The following is a 27,312-nucleotide window of genomic DNA, read 5'->3' as shown; positions in this document are numbered from 1 at the left end:
TTTTCTTTTTCCTCATTTACGTTTTTGGATCAACTGATATCCCCTTCTTTGCTCTGTTTGCCATGTAGTGTCAGATCATCCCTTCAGAAATGAGTATAGACAACTGTACCTTTCTTTGGGATTCTCAAAACAGTAATACTACAGGAATAGGGTGTTGTTCCTGAAAGAATAACTTGTGGTATCTATTTGGACTTCTGGGCTACTTATTCATTAAGTAGGTATTTTTATATAAAGGAATATTCACGGATAAGTGGAAATCCTGAGATTTACACCTTTTACATGCAGGGAATTCAAACCTCTCTCTTCTTCCTTGTTTGTGTACTGATTTTGTCATTTAGTGAGACTATTCAACAATGCTTTTCTCCTCAAATGTTGGCTTAAAAGACATAAAAAGAACTCGCTTCTTATTTCCCTTCACCTCCACTTTTGAAGGTTTGTTGTCCAGGGCTAACTGAGGAGTTCTTCAGTGCATCTTCTCCCCCCAGACTCTAGCATCATCTGGCAGATGGAGGTGATTTTCTATTTCCTGTTGCTGGAGAATTTTCTGTTATTGTGCAAGGGTAGTTTCTTGGGGAACTGCAGGCCAGGAGAGGATCACAGGTACTTACCCCTCACTTCAGCTAACAGAGTTTGCTTTTATGTTCATTTACCCATTGGAATCTTCCCCAGATGGTCAAAAAAGCTATTTTTGCTTAACATCAGACACTAAAATGCAAATTGAGCGATACACAATGTAATTAGTCACCTGTGGCATGGCTTTATTATCAAAGTCTAAGAATTAAGACAACTTTGTTATTTCTTATTGAATATTAATAAGGAAATTAGTAAGCAAAACAGTTAATCAGGATTGACTAGATCTTATGTGTTGCTGCAGTAGAATCTGGATGCTTGTGTTTCTTCATGATTCCATCTTAATGCCACACACCGTTCTCCAAACCACTGCTGTGCTCTTTCAGGTGTTCATCAGGAGTCCCAACAATCTATTCTAATGTGCTCTAGTCGCATATTTGTTCTGTTTGTAAGACTTTTTGTTTCTTTTGTTTTCTTTAAAATTTTATCTACAAAGGCTTCTCTGAAGGTAATGTCTCCTACTTTGTTGTATTGATCCATGATGTTAAAAGTGGATGTTTGTGGCTGAACCTTTTCACTAATGTTCCATTACATTATGCTGCTGTGTGACAGATGGCAGCACTCTGAAAAAATGATGTCTGACATGAAAGTGTGTATACAGTAAAGATGTGTTACTGAATCCCTCCATATGGAAAAAAATGGTGTCCACTGACATTCATTCATGCTTGCTGAACGTTTATGGAGACCAACCAGTGGATGTGAGCACAGTGAAGGGGTGGGTGGTGTGTTTCAGCAGTGGCAACGGTGACAGTAGGTCACTTTCACTGATACAGATTTTGGACAAACATGGCATGCTCGTTCTCATTCACTGCTGGCAAAAAAATAAAAATAAAATAAATAAAAGCATAGCTAATGATGGTGACTACATTGAAAAATAGTGTTTTTTAATTGAGAATTTGCTCTATCAATTTGCTCTTTGTAGCTGTTGTAGCCTCCATGGAAATAAATAGGAGGAATTAGTTTTGGAGCAACCCATGTAGAATCTTTAAGGCTGGAAGAAACCTCTAAGATCATCTAGTCCAACCATCCACCTCCCACCAATACTGCCCACTGAACCATTTCCCTAAGTACTACATCTACCCTTTTCTTAAACGCCTCAAGGGATAGTGACTGAACCACCACCCTGGGCAGCCTGTTCTAATGCCTCACCACTCTTTCTGAGAAGAAATTTTTCCTAATATCCAACCTGAACCTCCTCTGACACAACTTGAGTCCATCCCCTCTTGTCTTATCGCAAGTTACACAGCTTTGTTACTCTTCTCAGGACATGCTCCAGGGCCTCGATGTTTTTCTTGTAGTGAGGGGCCCAAAGCTGAACACAGTACTTGAGGTGTGGCCTTGCCAAAGCTGAGTACAGAGCAATGATCACCTCCCTGCTCCTGCTGGCTGCATTATTTCTGATACAGGCTGGGATGCTGTTCTTGGCTACCAAAGCACACTGCTGGCTCATGTTCAGTTGAGCACTGACCAACACCACCAGGTCCTTTTCCTCCATGCAGCAGAGAAAATTATTGGAATTACTTTCTCCCCATCCTTTTTGTTTTGTTTTGTTTTGTTTTTCCACTTTCTGATGTCTCCTCTGCTTTTCTTCTCATCCCTTCCCTTTCTCCACCATTCTTAGAGATTAGGCCAAGTACTAGCGTGCTTGTTATAAATACATGTGCATGTTACAAATCTTGTTTTCTTTCAGTAATTAACAGTCATTTTCCTTTTAGCTTTTTTCAAGAAGTTTAATAATTGTTCACTAGATTAAAGGAGAGAGAGAGAGTGTGTGACAATTTTGGAGACCAATTTTACACCTGGAAAAATATAAAGGGATGCCCAGGGAGGTGGTGGAGTCACCGACCCTGGAGGTGTTCAAGAAATGCTTGGATATTGTGTTGAGGGATACAATTTAGTCAGAACTATTTGTGTTAGGTGGATGGTTGGACTGGATGATCTTTTCCAACATTGGTGATTCTGTGATGTTAGGAAATGTGATGTAGACATAGAAATATGTCTAATGTGATACAGATGTAGAGGTACTTGCTACAGAGGCAAAGCAGCATAGCAGTAGGTGGAAATATAGAATATATTCATAAGATTAGGAACTTTTAAGAAAGCTTTTGCAGTGGTGCAGGATTGGGTGTGTTAAGGAGAAAACAAATGGCTTTCAGCTTAGACTCCTCAAATATATGTGAAACCAATTACGTGTGAAAAAGTAATAACAGTAAGACAGAAAATGTAAGAATGCATTGTTGGTGTGTCTTATGCCGGAGAAGCACAATTTTTCTGTTTAATGATAGGCCTTGTCACTTCAAACAGAAGAGCGTAGCTGATTTAAACTCTGAAGATGAAGATGTTTTTTTGCTTGTTTAGTCTTAGCTCTCCCCTGTTACCATTTTAAAAACTGGATCACTCTTGTGAAAAAGTTTTTACAAGAGCCATTTTCAAAGCACTAAAGATCTCATTATCTTTCTGCTGAAGTCGATCTCCAAATTCTTTGAGGATTAGGAGCAGATTCAAATCAATCAATAAATAAAATTAGCCATTAATTGACACCCTTCTTTTTTAAAATTTTGTATTAATTGATTCGTTGGCAATATAGCATACGAAATTGTTTTGTTACAGATAGTGTAAGAGCTTGGACAAAATTTCCTCATTTGATTTTACATTTTTTTCATAGACTGGGAAAGCCACTTCAAATACTTGCATGTAAGGATATGTAAAAATGCTATTCCATTTTATCTTTTTATTGTATTTTAAAAAATATTTTAGCATCTAACCATTCAATTTTAGTAATTTTCTAAATAATATTGCATAAAACTCCCTTTTATCCAGTTTAAATAACGATGCATATTTCTAAGGAGAAGCTTACGCCTGGTTGTTGTACATCAAGGTATAAATGCATGAAATAGTCTGCAACTATTTTTTATATAATTTTTATAAATGCCTTCTTGTTTATTTTTGTTTTAATATTTAAATTGGAGTGTTAGTACCAGTTGTTCATACAAAGAAAAGATTCCTGAAGATTTTTACAGAACAATGTTTTCAGTCTCAGTCATCACGCAAATTAAAAGTTTATTAAATATACTGAGTTTTCTTTGAAATGGAGAACTTGTAAGTGTTCTTAGTAATAAAAATAAAAAATAAAAAAATGTATTTAGTATCAAATAATTTCTCTGAAAATAGCGTACTCATAATCTGATTTAACAGGTGCAATTTCTGTGTTCTTCCATAGTCTCTCCTCTCTGTTTTCTCACTTTTTTTTTTTCTATCTGTTCTCCAAATCCAGATGGAGTCTCTGCAAAAGAATATGTGAAAGATTAAGTACAAGTGGATTTGATACTTCCATGCCTTTGTACATGAAAAGGGATAATACTAACAGCAGGTGAGACTGGGCATCAGTGCAAATTTAAAAATATTTTGCTATCAGAATTAGAATAGTGAAGCCTCATAGCTCAGAACCTAACACAAATTCTTAGCAGCAAAAATAAGGCTGAAATTCTTAGACCAGCCTGTATACTACTGAGCCTTCTGCCTTCCTCTTTCACAATGGATCTTAATTCCTGAGATTTTTTTTTTTATAATGGTGCTTCCACTGGAAAATGGTACATCTCAATGACTGCAGCTTCCCCCCTGGAAAGATTCTCCTTACAATTGCAGTTTGCGTTCAGCACACTTTCTGCAGGTACTTGGAACTTGTGCTAATAAAATACTGAAAGCCAGTGATGTGTACATCCTGTACTCATATCCTGGTTACTGAGGATACTAACTTTTATCAAACCACCAAATACTCACTGAGCATGAACACAGTGGTAAAATCTGAACCAGCCATGAGGGAGGCATGCGACCTAATAACATGCTAGTTGCATACTTAATAGTAGAGCTTTGGTAGCTGCGAGGCCTCATTGAGAGAAACAGAATGACAGAATGTCATTAATCAGCATCAAGATTTTAATACCTGATGGATTGAGAGGTAGCAGTTTTAAATGCAAAATGATGGCTCATTTTCAAGATGCCACTAATTGTAAATCAAATTCTGAGATGTTTTGTTGGAACTGTAAGTGTGGATGAGTATCATTATTGTTTTCAATTTGCGACTTTCATTTGGATAGGAAAATATATCATAAAGATTTGATTTTTAATTTATTTTTATTACCCAATGCTTATTATCAGGTTCCTCATTTTGACTTGAGAATCCTGTGAGAGAATTTTCATTTTAATAGTTATTCGGTAAAAAGAGATTAAATCAATCTTAAGAGTGTATTTTACTTAATTTCAATCATAGTTTATTGCTCAGAATATATTTATAGAGATATGCATGATTATATGAAAGGATTCATTAGGAACTATGTTACCAAGGAAATGGTTTAGTGAACCTTTTCTTCACTATGTGTTTGCTTGAAACCATTAGAAAATGGAAGCTGGGGGGCCAAAATATGAGAAAAATCAATTAAAAGGATTTTATTTGATTTTTTTTCCAAAGAAAAATGTAAATATTGTGAGTAAAATTTAAAAAAATCTAAAAAAAAAGGTCCACTTTTCAATAAGACTTTTCATTCACTTTTCATTCACAAGAAGCTGTGAGTTCTCTGAAGGAATAGGAAAGACAGTTTTCAGACATTGGTGACTGGTGCTGTGATACTGATCACCATTTTTAGCTACCCAAAAAAGACCTTGGTTAAGCATGCTGAACTTCTGTTATGCTCAAAGGTATCAGAATATATCTGAACCTTGCACCTTGGTGGCCTTAAGAAACCTTTCATTTTACATGAAGAACTCTCTGTATGTAGGTAGATATTTAGCATCTGCTTGAGAAATGATGTGGCTCTAGACAACTGGAGAAGTGTGAAAGACATTTACAGTCCAAAAGCTAGGATCTTTTTTTTTTTTCCTGGAGTTTGAGGATCAAAAGAAGAAAGTGCACAGCAAAAAACTCAACAGAAGGCAGTGTTTCCAATGAAAGGGAATCTGAATGTTTTTAGCCACTATATTAGTTTATTTGGTTCTGCTGACAAATGTACTTATGAAGATGTGTTTGGGCATATGATTGCAATACCAGTTAACTGTTGTTATATACCTTGGGCTGAAAATGTGTTAAAGATTAGTCAGCACTTGATATACAGATACTTATGTTTTAAGCATCACACCCTCTGCAACACTTGTGAGTAATGTACTGTGAAAAGACCCAGCTAAATACATTAACATTTCTTTCAGTTCCAGCTAGTTTCCAAGGGATCTGCTGCTTGCAACTATTGCTTAGCAGTGAAATAGTTTAATCAGTATAAAGAGAGGCATCTACATGGCAGCCACATCAAGCAGTCTTACTGACTATCAGGTCTTTGAATTCAGGTTTTCCTGTCACATGCAGGTATATTTTCATGATCAGAGTAACCAGTGGCAAAGTTTTACATGAAGGACAGTTATTTGATGACATAAACCAAACCGAACTGCAGAATGTACTATACCTGAATATCCCAGAAAGAACTAGGCCCAGTGTTTCAGACAATGGAGTAAAAGAAGAATTTTATACGTCTGACACAAAATGTGCTGATGGTTTTCATTGCACAGCTGAGCGTGGAGGCTTCATAATGAAAGTGCTGGCTTATCCTGACTTATGAGGTACTTAAACTACACCTCTGCACAATATTTTATTGTGTAAACTGATTAAAAATTTACTTTCCATGATATTTTGTTTGTGGTACTTCTAAAAGAGTGATCTGTATAATGTCTTTAGTTTATTTCAACAGCAGCTGTACAGCACTGCAGTGGGTCATCGTGCTCTCTATTATGCTGTCTTAGACAGCAATATTACCCTGTTCTTTTCATAAATAGATCACAGACCCTCTGAATATTAATCAGTCCTGCCCAGGAACTTCACTGCTGTAAAAGCTAGAGTCATTCCTCTTATGGTCAATTGTCCCCATCTGTTCTTGTCCCAAGGTGATTTTTTTCTGATTCCAAAAGTATTTCTTCCTCCTGGTGACTCAGTCTCCTAAATTATTCAAAAAGAATAAATACATGCCTTAACAGACTTTATAGAGAAAAGTAAACATTATTATTATTATTATTATTATTATTATTTTAAGGCTTGTCAGCAATTCTATTTTAGGCCTGAGTTACAAGTGTCTATTGATATGCCAAAGCTGAATGTTTGAAGGTGGCTTGTGAGTCCATGCAACTCAAGGAACATCCCAAAACTATTCATTTCTTAAACAGATAATGCTGCTGTAAATCATTTTGGGGGATGGCAGAATTTGAAGCAATTTAGCAATTCTAATTTAGCATTCTGCATGATTTGAACCTTGTGATATGCAGTGACATGGCTCTTGCATGTGTTTTCATCGCATAGTTACCATTTCTCTTTCTTTGACTGAAACATAACTGACTATAAATGTGTTTGCAGTTCCTTTCAGCGTGCAGCGTGATCTGCAGCTTGTACTTATTACAGCTAATGACAGCATTTGGCATGCTATGGTTTGCAAAGCTGACCTCTAGATTAGGGTAGATGAGGTTCTGTCACAAAGAAATTATCATTTACTTAGGCAGTCTGAGTCTTATCACTGAGATAGTACCTTTGTAGTAATACATTGTATTAGTACGTTCTAATAAAGCAATTTATAAGCAAGTCTGTTATGAAGTCCTACCAAAGCAAACCATAATTACTGTGTCACAATAGGCAGATAAACAATAGAAGCTATCAACACCTGCCATTACCTCCTCCTCTTTAGTGCAATAAGACACTAATGGTGCCACTGAGGGAGGTTTTCTGTACAATAGCACTTTACCAGAGGTGCTCACAAACGAGTCTCCAATCCAATGCCTATGTAGGCACCAGAAAGTTTTTCATTTTTTGAAACACAGCTGTATCTTCGTATCTTCTTTATATATGACCCTTGTGTCTCTCTATAATTGTATGCCAGATACATATCACTAAAAACTGTTTTCAGTGTTTTCAGTGTTGTACTTATTTCCTTGGAAAACTGAAAATATATCATATAAAATATAAATAAAACTGTGTGTGTTGAGCTAACTTCTGCTAATCAGAGATAAAAAACATATTTTTTCTTGTTTCTCGAATGAAGAAATTGAAATGAAATATCCAGGTAGAAACAGCAAGATGGACAAAAATTTCATCCCAGAAGAAAGCCCTTTTCTTATTACTACTAATGTAGTTTTGTTTTGTTTTGTTTTGTTTTTCCTTTAAAAGCGTCAAATAACTGGATATCATTTTTAGTCATACATTGTGCTATGTAAGGTAAAGAATTACAGCTCTTATTAGTATGAAGTTATCCAACCCTGTATTAGACAAATTAAAATTGGCTCTGCAAGGTAAGAAATATTTTTTGAGTATTGCTTATGAAAAGCTCACAGCTTCTCTATTTCTCTATTTTGAATCTCATCAGAGCTGGTACATTTTGCTCATCTTCTTACGTTCGCTTGATCTTACTAGTGATAATACACCATCTATGATTTTTTACACTGATGTTATTAAGCTGTTATTTACATTGCTTATCTAAAGGAATTTCTGAAATTATACCATTTGATGTGTTGAAATCTACTGACGGATTTAGGATTAAATAATATCTCTAATCTTGAAAAAAACAATGCTAACGTATGAAGAAAGTTAATAGGAAAAGCTTCATATCTTATTTTTCTACTTTTTTTTTTGCATTCAAATTTCTCTTTGTACCCTTGAACCATCAAAAGCACAAAGAGTAAGTGAGAGTCATTCAAATGCTAAGATTTTGCTGGAAAGAAATGCTATTTAAAACAAACAATCAAAAAAACCCTAGTATTTCAGGATTTGCAGCATTTCATAATTCTAAGGATTTTTTTTTTTTTTTCTTAATTTGTACAGCTTATAATGTTGATATATTGAAAAGGTGCACCTTAACAACATACATACTAATAAAGAGTTCATGTATGGATGAAATTTTTTTCTGAACAGCGAAAATCTCCTTTTACTTGCAAACTGGTTGCCTTTACTCCAGAAATTAAGCATGCTATTTTGAAGAGCTAGAGTTACCAGTGAGCTCAGGTTTACCTTAGTCATTATTTTTGCTTTTCAAGTAATTATTTGCTTACCATTAAACTTGAGATTTTATTGCCTACAAACAATAAAAAACAGTGAAATCAAACAACAAAAAGCAGTGAAATCATTAGAATCTGACATGCTATCTTATGGTATATGTCTTTTTGGAAACACTTAAGCCATCCTTCACTAATAACAAATGAGATATCAGGACTGAAGTTCTGGCAAAATTGATGAGCTTTTTGCTTCAAAATGGATGCTGAAATAATCATGTCCTTAAGGTGACTTTGAATGTAACTTGTAAAGGGAACTTTCACAATGTTTTCAGTGTTTAGGATTTCATTATATTCCTTGAATCTGCAGTGCAGCTTGTGCTTATAGAAGCTACACAATCAGGGTTGGGCTAACGCTTTCATAATTGTCAGCTTATGCTACAGTCTGTGGTAGGCATTAAATAGTTCTTAGTATTATCCACTGGAAAATATCAAGCATAAATTGAGACTTTGGACATTTTCTTAAGGCTAACACATATCTGTAGCATTTAATTAATAGTGCCGTGCCCAGAAAGGAGTAGAAAAAATAAAGAAATATAACTAAAAGTTAACAAAAAGGTTAGAATATTTGTTTCTTGTACATTTGCTAATAAAAAGAAGGTAGTGTAGACCAAAATATTCCTCATACCCCTAACCCAGCAGATCAAGGAAATGCAAAAGATTAGAATCTGATAGGAAATCTTGTTGAAAATACATAGGTTTCTCCAAAAGATATGCTTTCTATTTAGTTCCAAGGAAACTACAACAGATACAAAGAGTGCAATAACTCTCTTTGATAAAGAAAATTTTCAGCTGCAAAACAGTATTTTTCAACATAGTCACTACCAGTACCTACGTATTTTTACCAGTGATGAACAAGAGCCTCCATGCCCTGCTTGTAAAAATCTGCAGACATGACCCATTGTTTCACAGCTGCTACAATGGCATCGTTGCTAGGAGAATGTTGCTCACACAGTCTATCTTTTATCAGCCCAAACAGATGAAAGTTAGAAGGTGCCAAATCCAGACTACACAATTGATGGTGTAAGGCAGTCCAGCCAAGGCTGGCAATTTGGTTTTCAGACAGGTTTAGGGCTTGGTGTCTATCATCTGGCAAGAGAAAGGTTGTCATCTTCTCTGGCCTGACTCCAGAAGGTTGAGCCTGAAGTTTAGTCAGCATTGCAATGTAGCAGTCAGAGCTGATGGTTTATCCAGATTCCAGGCAACCCAGAAGGACCATCACTTTCCCACCTCTAAAGACAGTGTACCATTACTTAACCCACTGAGAACTGTGTCTTGAACTTTTTTTTTGAAGGGGAATTCACGTTGCCATTCCATGGACTGTTTTGACTCCAGCTAGTAGAGGTGACAACGTCTCATTGCTGGTAATCATGAGATCCAGGAAACTGTCACCTTCAGTCTCGTATTGGTTCAATAGGTCCTGACAAACATACATAGGGTAGTCTTTCTGTTCCTGTATGAACATTTGTGGAGCTCACCTGATGCAATACTCCAGTGTTGGCAGCATTGTCATTTCCACTGCATTGAGGCTGATATTCGACTCAATAAACAGTTCCCTAGTCTTAATCTGCTGATTCGTGAGGATGAGCTGATCAAGATGCTTTCCATTTCATGGTGTGACAGCAGTGCATGGCTGCCTAGAACATGGCTTATCTTTCACACTGCTATTGCTACTGCTGAAACCATCACCCACTGCTTCATTGTTGTGTCATCTGCTGTTTGATCTCCCTAAGTGTTCAGCAAGTGTTGGTGAATGTCAATGAGTGCAGTTTTTTCAGCATGGAGGAATTCACTTCCACACCTTTGCTTCATACACACCTCCATGTCAGATGCCATTTTGTCAGACTGTCTCTTGGCTGCCATCTGTTGCATGGCAACAAAATATAATGGAACATCGGCCAGAAAATTCAACTTCTACTTCCATACCACCATTTGTCTCTTGATGTCATAGGCCAGCATCATAAAGTAGGAGGCATTGCTTTTGGAGCAGTGAAAAGAAAATATCATTGAGTTCACTGTTTATACATACTTTGAATATACTTACACATCAAACGAGGATATAAGTTACTATTAGTTTAAGAAAATATGATTCGATATGCTGAGGGGTTCTGGGAACTGAGAAACTTACCAGTTTTATAATTCCACACTTCTGTACTGGAGCTCCACAAGCTATGAAATACATCTCATTTTAAGTAGGCAAGTCCTGTGCAAAAAATAAATAAAATGAAACAGAAACAAACAAACAAAAAAACACTTTCCCACAACTAAAAAAAAAAGGTTTGTTTTTTTGTTTTTCTTCTTTTCTCACCTGTTCAACTAAGGAATTCTGCTGTTACATGTGAAATTTCAGTAAGATATTTTGTATTAAATTGCAGAACTTCAGGTCTGATGGGAAGAAATAATTATTGAATCCCTCTATAGGTGCAGCACGTTTCTTACCTAACAAAAAAATAAATAAAATAGAGCTAGTCAGATATGTAACTGAATTTATGGAGGATAATGTATAGGCATTGTTGTTCCAGAACACATAGTAATAGTTGATAATGATTTGTGTATGGTCATTTTCAACAATTTTCTATCTTCTGGTGTATGACTCTCCATGTAGGAGGCGTTTTAAAACAAAGTATACTTGGTAAATATTCTGCTTTACTACAGTCTGTTCTTGAGAAAATTCAGTCTAATAAATATGCAAGAAAATAGATAGTAATAAAGATAACTGGTAGGAGAGTAGCAGCAGATGAAATACAGTCTGCCAGTGCTTGGATTTTGGTCAAAATGCTAGTTGACATAGAGCCATGTATCCAGTGGAACAACCTGCAGCTCATCTATTTTCTTTTTCTTATGCTATCAGAAACATTATCAGAATGTGACCCCCAAACAGTAAGAACATTATTGATCTTCTTTTATTAATGAGCTGGGTTTGCTGAGGGTCATACATCAAGCCAAATGTATTCTGTCAGTTGTTCTACAGAGATATTACATACAAAGGGTAACAAAATAATATTTTTCATGCCCAGTTTGATGGGATGTCAGACTGCTGTGTGCTTTTGAAAATATTTAATATTCTTAAGCATCATTGATCTGGAAGTAAAAGTGAACTCTTTGAACTAGTGTCTCATCCACTATGAAATCAGACCTTAAAAGTTGAACAGAATAATTGATTGATGGCTATTGACTCACTACTGTCTCCTACTATGTGGAATCAAGGAGGTCTCAACAAGGGAGAATTGCAAGAGAGCACAGCCTTTCCTGAGTTCACGTACAGCTGTGACCAGGTCTCAGAGCAGAGGCATTTTAAAGGGAAATTCTGTCACGGCAGCAACAACAAAAACAGGAAATGTCATTCAAAATTATTAATTGATGCCATTAACATGAAAATGAAGATTATGTCTGATTGCAGAGGAGACAGTAATGTGAGCACAATGCAAACAGAGCCAAGGAAATCTCAGTATGCAAGAGTTCTATAGACTTGAATAGACTTGAATAAATATATGTATTTCAAGGAAAAAAGATGAATTTATGTTGGAAAATGCTTGTTGTTTGGAAATATTCTAGCTGTGTGAAGAAGTTATTTCAATTTGGGAACCAAACAAAGATTTGATCTTTCAGGATCCATTTAGGAAAGATAGATTCTAAGAGACAGGGAGGTGTTTGCGGACTTACAAAACTAGACTTTCACCTACAGATCTTGCAGATGGCAGGGCTGTACAAACTAATCTAAAGAATTTCTTGCTACTTCAGAACATATTCAAATCGTAAATTCTGTGAAGAGTGTCTTCTGAGCCATTAACGGACGTGTGTAAGTAATTATGTAGTCCTGCGTTGAAATCATCATTAGAAATATGTTGTAGGATGAATATGTGTAGTCCTCAGCTTTTAAACAATATAAATCTTCAAAAGCTTAGCCAGAAAGAGTGGAAGAAAAGTGGAATTCACATATTATATTAGCAAAAGGCATTTCTTTCTGGATAACTCCTTTTTTTTTTTTTTCCTTCAAACATGAAAAAGCTGCAATAAATAGATACTTGTTAGCACTTGGAAAGATCAAACAGTTGTTTTTTGATCTGAATAACTGTGATATCTTACAGAAGCAATGTGAAAATTTAGCCTTTAAGATAATGTGCTTCCAAAAATAGTCTTTGATATGTTTATTTCCCTTTTGTGCAATACATTTTCTTGAAATAAAAATCTTCCTGGAACTGTACTGTAAACTTACAAGCAGTGTATCACATTGGTCAAAGTGCTTTCCCTGCTTGGAAGAAGGCTTTCATTTTGGTGTACCAGTAAATATCATTTGATCTGCTGTTGTATCTCAGCAGTGTTTCTGTACGATATTTTTGATACAGTCATTCTCTAAAGGCTCTCCTTTTTCTTAAAATATATTCTTCATAGAATGGTCTTCAAGAAATCTCTGTAGTTATACTCAGGATAATTTGATGACAAACTATTCTGAGGAACTTCAGTTTTTGGTTATTTTCCTGAGGATTTCTTGTACATACCAATGTTTTTGTACAGTGCACACTTGTCCTACTGAAACCACCTGCAGCTGAAGATACTTGAGGACATTGGAATAGAATTATCACACATCAGAATTTTGGTATTTAAGCGGTGCTGTAACTGACAATGTTTCAGGTATCTGGGCTCCAAAATGTGATCCAGACCTCAGAGCTATGCTTCTACATTTCTCGTATGTCAAAGAAATCAGAATGGTAGCTCAAATCCCAGGCAGAGAATCGAATTACTTAATCGGAGATGGTGTCTTGTTTGAATTCAATGCACCTGCAGGTCAAGAGATTTCCTCTGCTCTGGGCCTTTGTTCTTTATTTCTTTTTCTTCTTTCTTTTTTTTTTTTTAAATTAATTACAATTTTGGATCCTCTGAGTTTTAAATTGAAGCAGTTTTGTTGTCTACAGGTTAACAGTAATTAATAAATTAGTCAGACACTACTTTTTATCTGTTTTATGGAGGAGAAACTCTCAAAGAAGGGAGAGAATTAGGACTCCTGTTAGTGCTATTACTTCTATGATGAGTGACATTGTTTTCCACAGGGCATTCAATGTAGATGGGGCAATAGCTCAGCAAAAACGAGGTAAGAGCAACTGTGTGAAAAGATGACGCTTACTTTTTGTTGTTGTTTTGTTTTTTGTTCTAGCTCTCAAGTATGACTAGGCTCATATCCTCCTGGGCACAGATGAGAAGTATCTATTACTGAAAAAGCATAAGAGCACTAAAAAGGAATTTTAATTTTAGGAGGAATTTTTCTGATTAGCTTCATGTATGGGAACTGTTAAGTCTGAACCACTGATTGATCACCTGACCGGATCAGCCCTGGGAGCACAGGTGAAGGCAATTCAGCTGTGTGACCGGAAGGGGTGGAGCCTGGCTGCACCTCTCCTAGATCCCATTTAAAGGCTGACTGCCATGGGGGAGGGTCTCTTTCTGGAGATCCTTTCTTTTAGAGTTTTCTGCTGTGAGCCTAGGATGCAGGTGAGCATTTAATTTTTGACTGTCTCCTTCCACTGTGATAATTTTTCTAACTATGCCACTCTTCTAAATGTAGATTGGTTAATTGTATGTTCCCTTTTACTTTGTGTATCTCTGTTCTAGGACTGTAATGTTAGGAGATGTACCTGCTGAATGAATGTGAGAATAATTGGTTCTGCACTGTGTATTTCTATTCCGAAAATATTTTCTCTGTTAAAATTGGTATGTTTTCTAATGATTCTCTGACTAATTTCATTATCTGCTGGCTGCTTCAAGACTTCACCTCATGTATGTTTTGCCAGTGAACTTTGTAGAAAACTTCACTTCCTTTTCTGCCTGCTTTTTTTTTTTTCTCACTCAGAGACAAAAAAAAAAATCAAAACATTTTCTTTTTTATTCTCCATGGTTACCTTGGAGTAGGGAATACTTCCTGAGCATACGCATGCAGCAGTCACTCCTCTTCATCTGTCTCATAGAGCATGGTTTTCTCTACTGACATTTCAATTACTTATTTTTATCCCACAGTAAGATTTTCTGGGTTTTGTGTTACTTTCCAAAATAGAGCATTTCAATTCATTGGAAGAGAGATATGTTACAGCCTTGTGTGTACCTCTTTTATTTCATTTCCTTTAGTTTTGCTTTTATCTTCTCTGCCATTCTTCAGTAACACCCTAAATTACCTTCCTTCTAAATCCCAGTTTGGTGCCCTCTATTCTCCTTTCTATTGATGCATCTTTCTTGCTGATTATTTTTTGTATACTAGCCACTTTTCTTTGTGTTTCTTCCTGTCTCCTTGCTGAACATCTTATTCTTTCTTCCTAACTTCAAGCTCTTTTGCCCAGTCCTATTAGCTTTCCATCTCCACAAATTGGTGGCCTTGCTCTTCAAAAAGACTTATCAACTCTTCCAAGTCTTTGCAAGCCCCTTGTCTTCTAACTGTTGATTTATCACTACAGTTCTAGAATTTTTGATTTTAGTCAACGTAGACTCTCACAATGAATCATATATAACATTAAGCAGGTTAGACTGATGCTCATTAAACTACATTTTAGAATTACAAACCACAAATTCCTCTTACAGGTTTCTAGGTCTGTGATTTAATGAAGCAATGGTATTTTCTGCTTTCTTCAAGACAGTACTATGGCATCATATTTGTACTAGTTTTGGGGCAAGTGTCAGTAGTCTAGACTTGCTTAATTTCTCTTTGCTACCTCATGTTGCTCTTCTGTGTTGACTTCACATATCTGGTATGTCATGAGATGATTTAACTAGAGATCATGAAATACTGCTTAAGCAGAAGAGGTGATTTGAGGTTATGCAAGCAACCTTGATTTTTTTTTTTCCTGTTTTCTAACTTGTGAAACTTTTTCCTTACAATTTTATAAACATTACTTTAATGTAATTTTTGCCTAATATATATATGTTATAGCTAAATCTATCTATTTAATAAGCAGTTTGAAATAATATATGTAGATTCTTCTTTATATTCTTTTCAGTAAGTCAGTAGAGTTAATTAACTTGATATGGATCTTTTCCAGTTTGTAAGCATTTACCAAAGAATGGATTTAGCAGTATATTTATATGGTAAGTGTACTGATATTGCTTATTTTAATTGAAAGTTCAGCTTCTTTTAACACTTTTTCTACATATACATATTTGGCTTCTTTGGAAAGAGACCTGTAATCCAGTTTTCTTTCTTCACATTTCAGTAGAATTCCTACTTCTAAGCTAATGTAGATAAGTAATTTTGAGCCCTCAATAGACACCCCTGTAAGGATTAAAGAAACGTATGTGTATTTGTGTAGTACTTACAAGAGCTGTATACTTCAGCAAAGTATTTATTAAATAGAGCAACCATTGCCATAATAAATAGTATCTATTTGAATATTGCCCCACCATAAAAGACTTCTGTGGTGTTAATAGTGAATTCTTGCAAAAACATGATAGACAACTATAATAAGACACTAGAAGTTTTTCCTTTTCTAAAAATGATTGCACAGCGTGTGAGCTCTGACTGGAGATTTGCCACTGAAGTAACTCGACCAGTAATGTCACTTTAGCTTGAAACTTGCTTGGAAACATTTATGATGCTTGTATCTTTCCCAATTAACTATAATATGATGATGATTGCATATGTGCCACTGATAGAGCTGTTAGAATTTTTGATAAAACTTTTGTTGGATTTACTAATGAAAAAGTGCAAACTTTGAATCTTCCAATTAAAAACAGCAACAGAAAGCGAACAAAAACCTTCTGTCTCTCTAGACTAGGCATGTTTCAGCAATTTCTAAAGTAAAGCTCTCCTCTCTTGAGACTATTTCTCATTTTCATGAAATTAAAATAGAATAAGGCAAACTTTTATTCTTGACCTTTTATTTTAAAATCACTTAACGAATTGTCAGGTTCTGAAATAAGTTCCTGATTTTTAATTCTAATAAGATCACATAAGTGCATCAATTCAGTAACTGTACCACCTCCAACTTTTTCTGGAGAATTTCCGCACCACTATTGGCATCTGATTACATGGACAGAACATGCTATGTATGCTGGTCTTGCATAACATAGTAACATACATAGTTGACTTAACAAAAGAGACGGTTACTTGAAATATACCAAGGATCATGGGCATGGATTGAATTAGTTATTAAAGGACTACTTTTTTTTCTGAGAACACATGAGATCCACATCAACCTCTGCAGCAAGAATTCTCTTTCACTGAGGGAATTGATTTGTTAAAGGGAGATTTATGCATCAAGTAAACTCCATTCATTGCTTGTTGTGCTGGACCCTATCCCATTAAATAGTTGCAAACATTCCCATTTTTACCTTCTGTCCCCCTTCTCCTGGCCTTTAAGGGGCTCACTAACCTTGTTTAAACATAGCTTCAGAAGGGAACATGACAAGTGAGATCAGCCTGAAATAGCTGAAAATTTGCAAGACATCTAGCACAAGACTGAGAACTTTGTCCCTCACAATGAAACTATCACAAGTGTTTTTTTTTTTAAATACCAAAAGCCTCTATGGAGACTCTGGACAAAATCAGTGCTTTTTTGCTGGTAACTGGACACATTTCACCTTCATAAATTATTTATAGAAGTTCATGCTAGTGGCTATCTCAGTAAGGAGAATTGCGTTTCTGATCTTTCAGCCCAGATCCTTAAGGAATAACCACAAAAAAATAAAGATATTCATACGTAACGTTCACAGCTGCACTTGACATTAAAAATCATTGAGATACTGGCTTCCTGGTGTCTGGTAGTTTTCTCCAGATGGCACCTCTGCCTGACCTCTTGGTCCCACCAGACCTACTGAACTTATTACTGCTTCTCTTTGCTGACATCACCCTTTGCTCTGCTGCTAACAACCATCATTTTCTTTCAAATTGGCTAACTAATTAACATAATTATTCCCAACCTTGAGTTTACTGCTTTCATTTTAGATCTAAAGAAGGGCTTGTATGCCTAAAAGCTTATTATCTATAGAGCCTTCTCACAACTAACACTCCACAAGTCTAATAGAAAAGGAAAGAAAGAAGTCCTTACAATGCTTCTCTCTGATGCATAGGTCAAATATCTATATGTATTCACACACAACTAATTATTACAGTGCACTTCTGTAAATTAGTGTTACGTGTCTGGAAATTCATCAAAGTTTTGCTGTATTCAGTTAAAATAATTTTATAAAAAACAAATCACTTGCTGGTTGAAAAGATTTTACACATTCAAATCTTCTAGGATATGTTGTAATGGCTGTATGACAATGCTTAAGAAAAAGGAACCTCTTTGCAGCTGAAGCTAGCAAAAATATTTCTGCAAATTTTAACAGGGTAAATACCTTTCAAGCTTAAGAGCAGTAGGTAATCAGTTACTCCTTTTAATTTTCTATTTTTTTCCTGTCAACTGTGAAAACATATCTTAGATACTTAGATATCTTACTTCTAAGATCTGTATAGAATACTTTTCTTCTTCCCCTTGGAAACAGACATCATGATTATTACATTTAATCTTGTAAGAGCAAAAATCATAAGCGGAAATGGGAACTTATTGTTACTCCTGCTTTAACAATAAAATGGTCTGAATCTTTAGTCTCATTTCAATTATACCTTCATAATGCAAATTACTATGGAAGAGCTTCAACAGTAAGCATCTTATTCAGGAAAAAAAAAATCCCTTCCCAGAACTCCCTTTTTGATTGATGGTGTGCTTTGCCTCCATTGGTCTGAAGACTGGTGGTTCCAGCCTTCACAAGGGAGAAGGTTTTCAGATGAGCATCCAAAAGTCAACACTGAGTATGGCTCTAATGATGGGAGTTTGCACCTTCCCTTTGCTGAAAGAACTAGGATGTTGATAGTTCCTTACTCCTTATCCTTGAGTCTGCTTGGGCTTCCTTTAGTAAGCTTTCTTAATGCAGCCTACATGCTGTTTCTTGTCTTTGGACCCCAGTGATTCAGGTTTTCTTCTTTTCTGTTTAAATCTGATTTTACCTAAACAATGGAAGGCATTCCTGTGAATTAAAGCTGTGATTTTTTGCCAGTGCCCCTGGACTTTTGGTGCCATCCTGGGTTTATGCTCTCTTTCATACCTCATTTTATTCTGGGGACATATTCAGTGGAAATTGAACTGTCTAACTCCTTGTTATCACTATACTAAAGGTAGTTGTTGCCTGTCAGACAATTGCTACCACAGTCTATTTATTTGTTTTGAAGCTAAAATCAGCCCAGGCTAAGACAGACTTAGGCACATCCTAATACTTTGTGCTGCTGGGCCAGAACTAAATCAAAGCCAAATAATAATGAAAAGAACTACTTACAAATCAGAAATCAAACTCTCCGTTTAGGTTTCTTCAAAAACAAACAACGAAAACAGGAAAAAAGGTAATTTATCCTGTCTTTCATGCAACTCATGTTGTGATGCTACTCCTGGTATCCTTTTTGCTAGACTTGTATAAGGAAATTCTTAATAAAAAAGTAACAAACCAAATTCAGTTCTAAATATGTGCCGTGCTGTATCTTCTTAAGACGTGCTTCAGTAGTGAAAAATCATCTGCCAGATGTCCTTAATGTTTATTTTGCTAACTGAAATAATTTGATTAATTAAAAAAATAAGGCGCCCCCCCCTCCCAGACTTTCTGGAGAGATGTCACAACCTGTGGGCCAGAAAGCCCCATCTATTAAACAAACAAAAAACAACACAAGAACTCCTTCCTCCTGCCCCTCCTCCCACATCCCCCCCAAAAAAAAGAAAAAAAAAGTTAATTTTTGCTGCTAGTTATTGTTTTTTTGCTTTTTTTTTTTTAAATAACCACAGAGTGCATGTGATTAAATGCAAAATTGTGAAAGCTTGAGTGTTTCACAGGTAATTCTTATTTTTGCTAGCCCCAAGACAACTGTGTTAGAACTTAAATGGATCATGTGAATGAGAATAGCAGTGGCTGTATGAGCACAGTTTGAATATTTTTATTATTTTTCATCACCCTCTGCTAAAGCACATTTGAAACAAAACACCCTGAGATTTCAACACAAAAATACTGTTCAGAGTCTCTGGGTCTTCCACAAAGCTGCTGGTATCAAGCCTGGGAGGCGTGCTGTGATGTTTTTCCTTACCCCATGTCTCTTACCATTAGTGTCTTAAAAGAATTTCTCCAGCAAAATAAACTGTAATTGCAACTGCTCAGTGCCCACCTGAGAAAATTACTTTTACTATTAAAAGTGAATGGATCGAAAAGGTTCAATGCATTCCTTTTCTACAGAAACATGCATCAGAACAAGACCAACAAAGTAGCAGAACAAGCAGAAATAACACTGCACAGTATATTTTTATTTAAACCTGCCAGTTTTTTTTCCTTTAAATTCATTGCCCTCCTCACTTAGTGCATAATTTCTTTGTGACTCTCTCCCTCCTCTTCTTCAGTGCTTGTGTGATTGCAATTCCTTTAATGTCAGTTTAATATTGCATGGCATCCATTTTTATTTCATTAAGAATAACCATGGTTTTAAGCAGTCTCTGTGTTATAAATCACAGTCAGATTGTCACAGATGCTGAGATTCCTCATCTTTCAATGCCCTGGTTTTGAAAATCTTTTAAATGCCTAAATGGTTTGCTTAGAGTGTAAATCTGTTCCCCAGAGGAGATTCTTAATATTGAGCATTCCCATTAGTTGCTGTTTCAAGGCCAGCTTTAATGAACATAAAAATGTTCCTTTCACAGATGTTTTAAAAAGAATCTCCACAGCAATATGAAAGCTTTTTTTGAACGTTTCAGAAAACAAGAAAGTAGCCATGGACTGAAATACTTTAACCATATTGTTTTTTTCTCCAGGAAATGCAGCCATTCCGTGTGCAACTTTGTAGTTGGGAGCCCATTTACAGTAATGGCTTCAGCTAGTCCTAATGATCAGCTGGAAACAGCTGAGGTAATAATGTTTTCCAGAAAGAGATGTGTTGGGGCTCTGTTCAGCCTGTAGTGGGGTAGTCCTTTTAATACAGCAGAATTGTGGTCTCGTAACGTTGTCTAAGGATGTGGCAAACCACAGGAATTCTCACTTGCATGGGCAAAATAAGAAGTCAGGGAGATATAATAGCAGTATGTTGAGAATGCTCGATTTAGCCAAACGTAATGTAGTCATAGAATAATGGAAGGGAGTGGGGGAAGGTGGAGGCAGGTAGATAAGTGCGAAGGATCTGAGTTGTGGTTTATTATTATTATTTTTAAATCCTTTCCTGAGGCAGAGAGAGAGATCATGCCTTCAAAAACCCTCATGAATGGGCAAAAAGAAGATTTTGGTCATGGTTTTGTTGCCAAAAGTTAGCTAATAGCCAGGAGCACAGCACAGCACATGGCAATGGTCCTGCTCTCAGAAACGAAGAGGAATTGCTCAGGATGTTGCTGTAGGCAGCTAGACTCCTTTCTCACCATGGTGAGAGGGAAGAATAGGAGGAGTTGTAGAAATGCTGCTGGCAGGAACACTAGGCTGAGTGGGGATAGGGGCAGGGCATGGCATTGCTGTACTACGTGGGCTGGTGTTGGCCTTCTTATGGGGCTCTTTGCACCCCTGGGCAGCATGACAGCTGGTATTGGCTTGATGTCTTCTCTGTCCCTGAGATGTCTCCTTGGATGTCAGGCTTGCTACTGCAGCCCTGCGGGGCTGGGTATAGCAAAAGGGTGATTGGGGTCTTCTTGTGCCCAAATGCCAGCTATCCCAGTTGGCTGTGCACCACATGACTGCTATGAGCACTGCAACCTTGTCCTTTTCTGAAAGGAGGGAGCTGGCCTGTGCTGCAGCAAAACCCTACACTGTGGAAGATATAGATTTTGGGAATTTTGTGGGTTGAAAGGGCAGTGTATGGGTAAAATCTCACAGGGAGTGAGGGTCAGTGGCTGAGAGAGGGCATCAAAGAGGACAAGTCACTGGCCTGGCCATGTTTGGTGCTCACTTGGACATGAGTTGCTTGCTTGGGAAACTGCATGGCACTGGGCTCTATGGGCTCCACAATAACAGAAACATTTCAGTGCACGAAATTGCAGTCCTGACAGCCTGGAGGACTATGTCTGGCATGAACAGGGGATGAGGAGCATTAGTGTTTTGTTGTGGTCTTTTGCTGTTTCTATGCTGGGAATGAAATTGCCTGCACCAGAGTGTCTGGCTGCTGAGCTCCATGTCCCAGTCGGCAAAAGCAAAGTCAGCCTGTTATTTCTTGGCAATGAATTATGTATTAGTGTCTCATTAGGAAAAACAACACAATTGAAACACATGCATAAGCTTTTCCCTAGTCAATTAGTTCTTGTGTCTTGGTATAAAACATCAGGGTTTCTATCCCTGGAAAGATCTTGTGCTAGTGTTTTTTCTACAGGGAAGACTATCTGTAGTTGTTCATGTAATACTGAGTACATAGGAACCAGATGCAAAATATGCCTGCCTACTGCCACTTTAAGTTGCCCTCACATGTCTGATATATTGTTGTGATGATGGGAAATGTGACAGAGGAGGATCTGATGAGGTCCAAGGGCTCTTGCAGAAAGGCAGTTGGAAGCCAGGCAGGCTGCCCGAGGATATCTGAAATGAAACTGTGTACTTGTTTTTTCTCATCTGAATCTCATCTTCTGGGTGTACACTGATGATACAGTATAAATGTACACATTATTGTGAACATAAGTTAGTGCTGGTACAGAACAATGGAAATTAATGTTCATTATTTTCTGATAAAAATACCAAAGCACTGAGGGAATTTGCTACTTGTAAAAGTGCTGGAAGACATAGTCCTCACCACAGTTTATTTTAGTAGCACGAGTTGTTTCATACTGTTGACTGTAAAAGCTATTATTTCCCAAATGTATACAAAATAAGTCTGAACATGTTTACCTATAATACAACAAGGTGAACTTAATTACAGGAAGCTTCAGAAGTGCACTGCTCATGTGCTGCTGACACAGCATAGGTGGATTTGTGAGAAGGGAAGTGGAGAAGGGAGGACAATCCCTGTGTGAGAACCACCTTCAGAACAAAAGCTGAAACTTCAAAGCAGGTGAAAAAACCTCTGTAACACTTCTAAAATGTTATAATAAACGAAGGGAAAATAACATGCCCATTTACATTTCTTTGTTCTTATTTATGGTTTCACTTAATGTCAGGAGATTGCCAAAGTTTCAGCATCAGCACCAGCTTCAACAAGATTTAGAAAAAAAAAAAAAAGATCACTTTGTGTTTTGCAAATTACCTATATTCATGTGCAAGTTACATAAGAAGGTGTTGATAGGAACAATTGGGAGCTATTTTTAAATAAACTTGCTGGATAGAGGTACATTTCCAAACTTGGAGAACAGATTCCCAAAATCTATTCTGTTGCTGCATACATCGGCACTGTTCATTTGTGTCTTGTGCAGCCCTCAGTTAATGTGGTGTAAAATGAAAGTGTGTGTGGTGTTTTTCTTTCCCTTTGACATCACATTTGTTAATGTAATAGGGGTTTATAATTATTTGCAATAGCTTTTATCAGAAGAACTCAGCAAAGTATGTAGAGACTTTTCAATTCTAATATATGACCTGCTTACGGAAAACAATGTTTCTTACCAGAAATTGCAGTTTGTTTTTCTAAAAAACTATCTGAGATTTTTAGGTGCTTTATTAGAATTTAAACATTTTTTTTCTTTGTACTTTAAACTTCTTTATCATGTCAAGTATAGAGAAGTGATATTTTTTAATATATAGCTGTGCTTCGCTTCTTTCTTAACTGCATTAATAGGATTTATTGCATTTTCTTAATATGGAAAAGTCAGTTAAGTATTTTTTAAAAAAACTGTTTTTCCGGTACTCTGATCAATTAAATTCAGCTAGTAGAACTACATCTTATTGCGTAACATTCCACCATAAACCAATATGAAACCTCTTAAACTGTGCTTGCTTTCCTAATATTTATTCATATTAAAAAAAACAACACCACAATCCACGTATTTATATTAGTGACATTTATCTGTATTGTAATTAGTGAGGACTAAGTATCTTCCAGTGCAAAAATATACTAAAATATATTATAGATCACATCTATTGACTTTTAAAAAATTTTTAAACTTTTTTAATTTGTATTCAATAAGAGGGTTATTTTCATTATATTAATTATAATAATAATAAGGACTGAAGCACCTCCCCTATGAAGACAGTCTGAGGGAGCTGGGCTTGTTCAACCTGGAGAAAAGAAGGCTGCGGGTTGACCTCATTGCAGCCTTTCAGTACCTAAAGGGAGCCTACAAACAGGAGTCAGCTCTTTTAAAGGGTAGATAACTGCAGGACAAGGGGAAATGGTTTGAAGTTAAAGGAGAGAAGATTTAGGTTGGATGTCAGGGGGAAGTTCTGTACAGAGAGAGTGGTGAGGTGCTGGAACAGCTGCCCAGAGAGGTTGTGGATGCCCTGTCCATCCCTGGAGGTGTTCAGGGTCAGGTTGCATGGGGCCCTGGGCAGCCTGGTCTGGTATTAAGCGGGGAGGCTGGTGGCCCTGCATGTGGCAGGGGGGTTGGAGATTCATGATCCTTGAGGTCCCTTCTAACTCTGGCCATTCTGTGATTAATCTCTTCCATTAATAATGATATAAACCTGCTTTCTGGTATTCTCATACCCACAGATATATGAGAATGAAAATCTGTTGCATAAAAATAAACAGTTTTGAAACTGTAGAATCCCATGACTATATTTGAGGTGAAATTGTTAATTATAACTTAAAATGTTGCCAGAATGACTTACTGAAGAAGTTATATTGGGATTCTACAGTTAGCTGCATTAGAATAAAGCTTTTCTAATGTGAACAGCAGCATTATAAATGTTTTGAAATGCTCCAACTTTTAATAAATTAATGGTCACTGAGACCATCTCTAGATATTCAGTGGCAGTGGTCTCACAGGAGGTGCACTCTGAAGCAGCAAAGATAATGCCATCCTATCACAAATGAGGTAAACTATTTTTGTCTCTTTGCAGCCTTTTTTAAAAGCTTGATCTTCAGAAGTGAGTTTGTGTAAGCTTATTTGTTTGGTGAATGAGCAGGAGAAATGAAGGGACAGAAGTGTTCAGAATAGCCATGTAATATCTAAGAATTTAAGAAAATGAAAGAGGTTTCCTCTGTCCTGAATCCAGAATCAGGCAGAAAACTTTACATAATATATATATATATATATTTTAGTTTATCTATGCTGTGGAAATGAGTTTTAAGTTCTGCTCATGAATGGCGTTAGCTTATTGCTTATTCTGGGGTGGTATCCAGAAACTTTTTAACTCAACAAACTAATGATAGAACAAATTGTCAATGGAGGTAGTTAGGAAGATTTATATTTTCTAATAAATATTTCCTCAGCTTTCACATTCTTCTCTTATGTTACTTCTTGACTTGCAAGTGTTTGTTGAAAAACATTTGATTATTATCATGTTTAGGTATGGTAATGTCTTTTTGTGCCATTTCTTCTACAGAGAAACATAGTATCTTGTGAATGGAAAGGGCAAACATCAGAAATGTATGAAATACTTATTTTAAACTTTTGTTAGTCATCAGTCAAATTACTGTGCTTATTTCATGATGCTTCCCTGACCTGGTAACTCATGTAATGTTGTTGTTTGGAGATATTTTTGGGCTATTGCAACACTTCATGTAGGATGTTTATAAACAGTATGTGTGACTTTATGTGGCAGAGAAAAGAGTAAGAAATGGAAACTAAAAGGGTAGAATTTGAAGAATGCACTCAGGTATCCTTCTTTGTCTTGTGTCAGTCTTAGAAGTCTTGACACTAGTGTAGAAGGGAACATGGGTGAGCATTACCAGGTGTTTGGATCAAAAAAGGATGTGCACATTTCTTATTTTCTTTTAATCACCTGTAGTAGCCAGAAGGCCTTAAGGAGGCTACAAAACTCTATGACAGAACTACACAAAGAACTGAAAATCAGGATTATTCCCCATCTTCTCCCACAGAAACTACACTGAAAAATTTGTAGTTGCCTCAGTAATGGTATATGTTGTTGGTTTTTTTTTCCTCCAGATGCTTAAACTTGTCTAACTCAAGTAAGTAGATGCATATCAGAGACAGACATAACCCTTTATTTTTGAATGTGTAAAAAAAAAAAAAAAAGCAGTCAAAAGGGAATACTGATTGGTTATTCTCACTAGAAGTCCATATAAAACCAGAATCAATGCATGTTAGGGAAAACTTAGCTATTATGAAACATTTAATGTTTTAGCAAAATATAGGCATCATAATTTTTACTAGGGAAGAAGTGAAGAAAAGATGGCTGGTCGATCAAACAACAGTAAATGGTAAAAGGAAAGAATAGGATAAGATGGCATACATTCAGACCTCTATACAGCTAACTTTGATTTGAACATTTTGTTCAATTTGATAGCGCTACTCTAAACAGTTTAATGTTTTTATTAAATCACTGGTGAAGGATGGGCTTACCAAAATAAGATGGTATCTTACTGCAGTCCAGAATACAAAGAGGGAAGGTGAAGAGGTTTAATAATTGTAGAAGTAAAGGAAAACATAATTTGTTCTGTGTGACGCTGTCTGCTTATAACTTCCCTAACATGTGAAGCTGGATTCTGTTTTATTTAAGCACTGCAAGTTTTCCTAAACCCTAGAAAGAAATTAGTAAAATAATAATAATAATAAAATTGGAATACCCATTACAATGGATGATATGTGTTGCACGATTGAAAATATATATACTAATGGAGTACACATTCAGGGATAAAATAAGCAAACAAACAACCTAGACCTTAACAACTACTAAAAATTACTTGTAATTATTGTTATTATTATTATTATTTTTAGTTTGTTCTTACTGTTCTGGTGCCCTTTTCATGCTTAATTTGGATCTTGGAGCAAGTGAAGTCTTCTCTTATACCTAATTGTCTTTTGTAAACTACTAATTAGTTATATGTACTTGAAACGCCTCTGTGGTTGGTGGCACTGAGGGCACAAAATACCTTGTGATATACCTAGCCGACCAAATTAAGCAACATTTCACTTTCTGGAGCATTTAAAAAGCTGTCTACCAAGTGGATTAAAGGTGTGCATTTAGTAGGGCAGCTAGGAGTTCATGGAAGCCTTCCAGAGTTCAGAGTTGCTAAGTCAATTGTTGCACACATTGATAATGGAAATTTTGTAAGCAAATAGTATGACTGAGATAATTATACTACGTAAGTGCACATGGCCTTTACTGTTACAATTTACTAACAACCTGCTGAGAACTGTGGTATCAGCCTGGTGCCCTGTCTATGTCTATGAAACTTATACCTCAAATATAAGGAGTATGATAAAGAAGTTAAAAGTATTTTTCTTAATTTGAATGCAAAGTTCAACATTACAACAGAAAGGTTCTGCTTCAGTGCTTCAATAACTAAATCCTGGTACCTGCTGATCTTTCTGTGATGCTGCAGTTGTTGACTTACCTAATGAATCCTGCTATGCTTTTCAAATATAAGCTTTAATAGGCTGAAGTATTTCTACAGTTAAAATGCTTGATGTTGTTGTGGAAGAAAGAACAATGTCAATCTCATTAGCTTTGAGTTGAAACATGAATTTCATGGCTTGGGTCTGTCTCTCTCCAGTAGGCAGGTAAAGCTTGCCCTGCTCTGACAAAGCATATCTATCTTTT

At 36.3% G+C, this 27,312-nt stretch overlaps 1 long non-coding RNA gene across 5 annotated transcripts in view; it reads left to right on the top strand.

Moving 5' to 3' along the window:
- The window catches only part of LOC104910516, a 67,573-nt gene that overhangs the window by 14,234 nt on the left and 26,027 nt on the right, over positions 1-27,312 (top strand). For 3 of the 5 annotated variants that reach the window (XR_004159452.1, XR_004159453.1, XR_004159455.1), the window contains exon 2: positions 3,905-4,000. The exons of 1 other annotated variant lie outside the window; for it this stretch is intronic. This is a non-coding gene — a long non-coding RNA (uncharacterized LOC104910516). Of the gene's footprint in view, positions 1-3,904; positions 4,001-14,101; positions 14,188-27,312 lie in introns of those variants that run through there. One more of the 5 variants, XR_004159454.1, reaches the window with a different exon arrangement.

This window comes from Meleagris gallopavo, chromosome 4 (assembly GCF_000146605.3).
Source record: "Meleagris gallopavo isolate NT-WF06-2002-E0010 breed Aviagen turkey brand Nicholas breeding stock chromosome 4, Turkey_5.1, whole genome shotgun sequence".
NCBI classification, from domain to species: Eukaryota; Metazoa; Chordata; class Aves; order Galliformes; family Phasianidae; genus Meleagris; species Meleagris gallopavo.
This window is presented reverse-complemented; position numbering and strand designations above follow the sequence as displayed.